The following is a 7922-nucleotide window of genomic DNA, read 5'->3' on the forward strand; positions in this document are numbered from 1 at the left end:
ACATAAAATATTCATTATGCCTTGGGCATGTGAAGAACGGTCTTCCTTTATTAGGCCCATTTTTTGTTGTGTACTTATCGCACAAATGATTACAGTAGTTACACCTTGCCATTGCGGTGTCAGTGGAAGATATCTGTACAGCACAAAGATTACAAGTCATCCCAATGTAAACATTGTGAAACGAACAGAAGTATTTTTACTAACACCCCATACACACAATCGAAGGAAAAATGATGACCTAATTTTTGTGCCTACCTTTTAATACATAATGAATGTATTTAGCAAAAGTTCAGGATCGATTTAACGAAATTGTAGACATTCTCCTTGAAATTGCCAATTGGTTGGCTATATTAAGACACACTATAGACATTTGTCTCGCAGATAGTCTCTGGGAGACATCAGATGTGGAAGCATGGTACGCAGGAGTATCAGGATTCATTGGGTCATCAATTTGTTGTTCACTTCCAAGCTCATTGAACAACTGATCTTGAATAGCTTGTTCCTTAATGTAATTGTGGATCCCACAACAAGCGAAAACGATTCTTGATTGATCTTCAATATCGTACGCCTTCATACTTTTTAATATGTGGAATCTATTTTTCAATACACCGAATGTTCTCTCAATAACATTCCGCAATGACGAATGTCTGTGATTGAACAATTCCTTAGCTGTCCTTGGTCCAGGCCTACCTTCACCATAATCTTACAAGTGATACCGTTGTCCTCAGAATGGCACCAAGTACCCCAGTTGACTGGCGTAGCCCGAGTCAATAACATAATATTTGCCTTCAAATATTATGGAAACATTTATGGGATTAGATCTATATTCCTTGTCTACTATATGCGGAAAGACAACACAAAAGTTCATAATACATTTTTACCTGATGGGGGATGAGGAAACCCTAAGTTATCATTGGTTCTTGCTGCATCCAATACCCTTGCATCATGTGCACTACCCTCCCAACCCACACACACAAATGTGAATCGCATGTCGAATGAACATGCACACATAACATTCTATGTGATTATGCCCTTTCGATTACGATAACGTCTCTTCCGACCTACGTACGATGGCACTTATATGGGTGCCATCAATAGCACCAATGCAATCCTATATTCCATTGACCATAAGTTAGTCCATATAATTGTGTAAATTGCATTGATATTTCATTGGAAACATCGAAATAAATAATCACCATCAGAAGTCTCAGTTACCTTGAAATATGGATAGTACTTTGGATTGTTGGTTATCTCTGGAGGTACCACATCAAAATTTGGTGGCCTGATCGTCTCTAGCAATAAATTTAGCATTGTTTGCAACACCGTGTGGAAGACAGCACTAATCGTCTGTCTTGAACGATTGAATCGACGTTGCATTTGTCTATTACTCAAACCTTGACCTACTATCATGAGGAACATCGCTAGCTGCTCATCTACTCGAATGAAATGGCTGTCCACTAGCCAGCCTCTATGTACCATTCGGTCTCACAGGTTGAGAAATACATGTCTCTCGAGTCTAAACTCTTGGTAACACACGTCAGCATGACCTGCAAGAACCTCAGCTACCCTAACAGGTCCTGTGTAACTACTATCATTCAGAGGTTCTCTCATCCTATACATACTGAGCATGTTTTGGAATTGGTGTACTATAACCATGTCATCATCGTCTGACGATGACCCTGTGATGTCGGTTGGAAATTGATTTGACATCCCTGTATGAATAGACACATTCAATATATAAAGGAATAGAGTCCATAAATGTACCATCTAATAGCATTCTAATCTACTAACAAGCAACAATCCATCCAGAAATTGTCATAATTGACAACTACTTACTTTCCTGTTAATATAGTGAAATTAATATGATCTTATATCCCAAAGCTATAAAGAAACATACAGTAAGATAAAAAACATAATATTTCACAATCTTAAACAGTCATATCCACTACTGTAAATCTAAAGCACACGCAATCAAAATAAAACAAAGCAACATAATTCAAACATCAACATCATCCATAGTATGCTAAAAGACATAAGTGTGTCAGTCAGTATGAGGCATATAAAATCCAAACAAAAGATTTATGTTCATTCATATCAGAAACTGTTACTTTCACTCCTTCAGACCATGTAGCATCCATAACCTCCTGTCAAGTCTCACTTCAATAAAAGACATGCGCCATCCAGGGTCACTGTGTATCTTACGCTGCGCCAACATATACAAATCCGTCGGGATATCCTCCAAACTGTCCAGTAGCTTCTAACAGCTCATTATGCTATATGGTCCGTCAACAATAGGGTCAGGTGGTCGGGTAACTGCTGAGGTGGCAGAGGTTGATCCCTTTTCCATCCTCCATCAGACAAAGGTTTTGAAATCCTCAGTGGAGTTCGTGAGTGTCCATGTGTGGCTCTTCCTCCTACGATTCGTAGGAGTCCTATCAAGTCGCCGCTTCGGAGGAGCTGACCCCTTGGGTGTCCCAGTACAAGCATCAATGTCATCATTATCAGTGTCATGTAAATCATCATCAATTTCAAGGTTAGTTGACGTTGGAGTTACAATTGTTGCCTGTGACAAACCTCTATCCCCACAGGCACTAGAGTTGGAGAAGATCTCTAACAACTCTGGCCACAAGGGGAGACCATTTCTTCTATACTTTGCCCAATCCTTGTTTCCCTGTAATTCCAAATATTTTCAATTAGTCATCACATTTTTTTCAAAAATTGACAAAAATCCGTTCTATAAACCAAAGATCCTATTCATACCTGAATAGCAGATTCCTATACTGAATCATCAACTGTGGTAGTCCGAGCATTCGCATCCCATCCGAAACCAGTTGTTTCTAGCAAAGCCCTGAAGCTGTTGTACTCCTTACATAACTTATTCATCTTGTTACGCAGTTGTACTTTTGCAAAGGACCTTTTGAATTCGGCTTCAAGCCCTTTTGTAATGTTGTCCCAACCAACCTTTGTGAATATTGAGTTTGTCTTCAATCCGTTTCGGACATTATCAACTATGAGATTGATGGATGATCTTAGCTCTGCTTCATTCCAGATTATAGTAGTACTTTTGGGGGTTGGGGATCTTGGAGATCTCATATCTCTGAACAATCATTAGAGGGAAGGTAACATATTCAAACACAGACAAGAACATGGAAAAAAATTCAAAGAAATAGGAATAAAAATATTTAGCAAAAGAGGAAGAAAAAAAAAACTTCCAAAAAAAAAGGCCATTTAACTTATATTTATAGCTGATTTCAAATGTGGATATAAATTATAAGGTGAATACAACTTTGTTAGTCACTGGAAGAAATGAAGTAATTGCCCAAGTCAACATTAGAGGGAAGAACCTATCAAGAAAAACCACATTAACAACTTTAATTATGCTGATTCTCCTTAAGTTTTGGAAGAAATGATTATGCTTTTGTACTTGGCTTCCCCATGCTACACAAGTTGTTTCTGTTTTCTGGTTTATTTTTCAATTTGCTTTCAACTGCATCACTTCTGCACTCCTATAGACCTATGAGCTGCTTTTTCTGTTATGGTATCAACTACATTCCCAAGACCTTTAGGTTATACCAATTTTCCGTCAAATTACTATTTTCAGGTACATAACCTTGAAGATTTCTATTTGGTTAGCTTGACTATAAATCACATGAGACTTCTAATCATAACGCTATGCAGAGATGTAGATGTAAATAAGTATTTTATAATCTTCAAAGAAAATAATATAACCTTAAGCAATGCATTAATGGTTTAGCTTTGACAATGCAGACAGAGTTGACACACTGAAATAATGGATCAGCAAGCTGGGGGAAAAAGCTTATAGTTTCACACATGGAGTTCGTGAGCATGGTAATTGTCTTATCCCATCTCTTTATACATTCTGTGGCTTTTTTTTTTTTCCTTTGATAATTTGAATAAATTAGATTCATATTGCTTAAGTATGAGCTATTTTTTCTTTTGGCAGGATGGTCAATATTCAGATGATTCAAAGCAAAGCACTGCTGATATGACAGTTTTTGTGAGTACCATACTAGGCTTTTTGTTGTGTTAAATTGAGGAAAGAAAATCTAGAGTAATTGTATCTGTTTTTTACTATAGTCTACTAATTGGATGGCCCCATAACATCCATTAGAGATGGTTCCCCAGCCTAATGCATGAGTTTGGAAGCTGGAGGTTTGTCAAATTACCCTTTATGCTGGTAGTCCATATTTATATATATATCTTTCATGTAGTTCACAATTTTTTTTCGGTAAAATAGAGCTGAGAAAATTCTCCCCTCCTTTATTCCAACATTATGTTGTCCTAACTGTGCTTCCATGGTGAACTAAAGGAAACCTTTCTCCACCACTAATTGAAAATGTTAAAACTCATGAACTAACAAAAAGGTTTTAACCATGAAATTAACAATTTTTATTAACTCTTAGATTAGTTGGAACCCAACTATTTGCTTTAATTGCCTAAGTAGATACTGTAATTAATCTGTATTCCCAAAGAAGAAAATAGAAATAGAAATAAAAAAAATTAAAACCCTAATCAAATCAATCAACTGCCAATGAAACCACTCATAAACAATAGCAGTAACTGAAACCAGACAGAGCCAGAGGTAGTTTTCTTCTCCAAACCCATTAATAAAAATCACCATGAGATCTCTCAATATAGGAGACAACATGAGAATTGAAACAGAAAAATTTGAAACAAGATAGTGGAGCTTGTTGCAGATTGCAATACTTAAACATATCAAAAGGTAAGTCAAGAATAACCAAAAAAGAGGGAGAAGGGAGCACCGAGAAGGAAAAAGAGGAAACCAAAGGATAGAATGCAAGAGAGAGAGACAGACAGACCTGCATGTCTATGACAAGCATAACTGTTTTGTTCATTTTGCCCTCCATTTCCTTTGGTTCTTACTATCACTTCTGCCTCTTTTTTTTCACAACAGAGAGAGAGAGAGAGAGAGAGAGAGAGAGAGAGAGAGAGATTGCTCTAAATCCGTGCAAAGGTATGCAGCTTATCAGTGTTCTTATATAGATTCTTGTTGGGTTTTTAACCCATTATTTTATTTACTTTTTCAATAAGCAATTTGTCTTTCACACACAAAAAAAAAAAAAGTCAAAGATTTTTAATAAGACATGCCATTTACAGGTTCAATATTCAGTGTTTTAAAATACAGGGCAGCTGGTCATACTGGTTAGCATGGTGATGCAAGTGAAGGTTGTAAATATGATTGAATGTGGATTTTCTGAAAGAAGAAACTACATTTTTGAAGCTAGAGATGCTCCTGCAGCAGAAAAGGAAAAAAATAGGGAAGAAAGTAATAAGAAAACAGTGACCAAGGAAGGCGCTTTCACATTTAATCAAATTCAGAAATGGTTCTAAACTCTTAATGAGAAAAAGTTAACAAGCAAGTTGGGATTAGAAGACAAACCTATTCACAAATACCTATTCCTCATTCATCAATCTGGATTCTCAACTACTATTTTGTTTATGACTTGTGAGTTTCCACCAAGAAATCAAAATAAAGTTCTTAGATTTAAAAAAAAAAAACACGGGAAAAAAAAATGAGGCTAATCTTCTTTAGGGTGCAATTTTCTTTTCTGCTTGGATTCTGAAATGTTCTGTTCATGCATTTAAGCAGTTTGGATACGGACTCTTTATTGATGGCTGACTAGGGATGTTCACCATCCAAGAACAGAGATCGGTCTCATTCAAATTTGACATTTTTATTGCATCCCAGGGATATCTAACAAATAGAAAAAAGCAAATGATGCTTTTATGGCTCAACATCCAAAATACAGTAACAGAAGATGAGTCTTCAGCCATGATTGAGCAAATAAGGGAAACTTACATCAAAAGAACACTATAAGCAATTCAGGAAAATCAGAATACAAGCACAATCCATACCAAAAACAAAAAAACAGTCCATGGCAAGCAATATAAACTGATTTTTAATAGCAACAGATCAGAGTTAGATCTTCTTCAAACCATGGTCGAAGATCTCTCTTGGGAGGCCCTGAATGCCCAAAGTCTTGCTCTAATCAGATGTGTAGAATCAACTCATATGGATTATGAAATCAGGCTGGAAATTAGAACTAAAACCGGGAAGCCGCAGGTTAAGAATTCAGGGAATCTCTGATGAAATTCAATACCAACATAAATCGAGAATTACAGAAAAAAAAAACCTAAATCGAACAAGAGCAGTGGCTCAGGAAGGCAAGAAGATCAGTTTTCATAGAGTGGAAAAAGGGGATGGGTTCAGCCAAGGCGGTGGATCTCGTCACCTCGGTAATTTAACTTGGGGAGGCCTTGAATGCCCCAAAGTCTTGTCTAATCAGATGTGTAGAATCAACTCAGATGGATTATGAAATTAGACTGGAAATTAGACCCAAAATAGGGTAGCTGCAGGTTAAGCATTCAGGGATTCTCTGATGAAATTCAATACCAATATAAATCGAGAATTAGAAGAAAAAAAAAACCTAAATCGAACAAAACGGTGGCTCAGGAAGGGAAGAAGATCACCTAATTCAGATGCATCAGATTTTAAAGAACAAGAGGAACCTAGCACATAAACCCTACAGTAAGTCCTTCAAAGAAAGTACTGACTGATATGGTAATCGAAGCATGAAATTTATGTGTTTCTTTGACATTCACCCACAAGCAGAGTTAATTCCTAGGCTGATAACCATTCAGGCCACACAGAAATCTCGAACAAGTTCATCAAAATACAGAGCAGAAATAATAGTAAGAAAAATAGGAAAAAAATCACTTACCGAGCTCTCCTATGAGTGAACGGTTGTGGAAGGAGTAGTCAAACCTTCAAACAGAGTCCTCAGAATGGTATACTCTTCAGATTTGAGGGGAAAACCTCGCTTTTATCTCTGGAGGTGAGACGTCTCTGAAACCGTACGAATCTCTACAAGAATGAAGCGAATCTTCCGTATGGGTTCACGAGATGAAAGTAGATCGACCAATCTCGGGTTCACAAGATGAAGATGGGGAAGGATTCGTACGGTTTCAGAGATAGAGGAGGTTCAATTTCTGCCGCTCCTTGCGTTCTTCACAGGCGAATCTTGACTTCTTCTAGATGACTGTGTTCTTCCCTAAACCCTAGGGTTCACGAGGAAGACAAAGGAGAAGGGAGGCATACTGTTGAAGAGGGTGACGAGGAAGGTGTTCCACCAACGAGATGAAGAAGGGCCGTATTTGCAGAGCTCCCCGTGGTCAGGTACGCAGGAGAAGCAGTGAAGCTTCAACGTTTCAAGAGGAAGGGGGTGTCGATCTTTGAATGAATAGCATAAATTTTCATAGGTTTGTAGTTGGTGTGTCGATCGATTGTTTGTGCCCCTTTTTTGTTTCGAGAAACAAGTGAAACAAGTAAAACTTTGACACACCAACTATGAACCTATAAAAATTTATGCTTGTTTTGCTCTTTTCTCAAAACAAAAAAGGGGCACAAACAATCGATCGACACACCAACTACAAACCTATGAAAATTTATGTTGTTCATTGGAAGATTAACATCCCCTTCCTCTTGAAACGTTGAAGCTTCACTGCTTCTCCTGCGTACCCGACCACGGGGAGCTCTACAAATACGGCCCTTCTTCATCTCGTTGGTGGAACACCTTCCTCGTCACCCTCTTCAACAGTATGCCTCCCTTCTCCTTTGTCTTCCTCGTGAACCCTAGGGTTTAGGGAAGAACACAGTCATCTAGAAGAAGTCAAGATTCGCCTGTGAAGAACGCAAGGAGCGGCAGAAATTGAACCTCCTCTATCTCTGAAACCGTACGAATCCTTCCCCATCTTCATCTTGTGAACCCGAGATTGGTCGATCTACTTTCATCTCGTGAACCCATACGGAAGATTCGCTTCATTCTTGTAGAGATTCGTACGGTTTCAGAGACGTCTCACCTCCAGAGATAAAAGCGAGG

The 7922-nt window shown here is 38.0% G+C and overlaps 1 long non-coding RNA gene across 1 annotated transcript; it reads right to left on the reverse strand.

The window, feature by feature from the left end:
• Positions 1-1974: 1974 nt before the first annotated feature.
• On the reverse strand, positions 1975-7233 carry LOC122087955. The gene is made up of 3 exons (XR_006142919.1): positions 6765-7233; positions 2761-3097; positions 1975-2671 (listed from the first exon to the last, which is right to left on the reverse strand). It is a non-coding gene; the product is annotated as an uncharacterized LOC122087955 (long non-coding RNA).
• Positions 7234-7922: the final 689 nt, after the last annotated feature.

Source organism: Macadamia integrifolia, chromosome 9 (genome assembly GCF_013358625.1).
Source record: "Macadamia integrifolia cultivar HAES 741 chromosome 9, SCU_Mint_v3, whole genome shotgun sequence".
NCBI classification, from domain to species: Eukaryota; Viridiplantae; Streptophyta; class Magnoliopsida; order Proteales; family Proteaceae; genus Macadamia; species Macadamia integrifolia.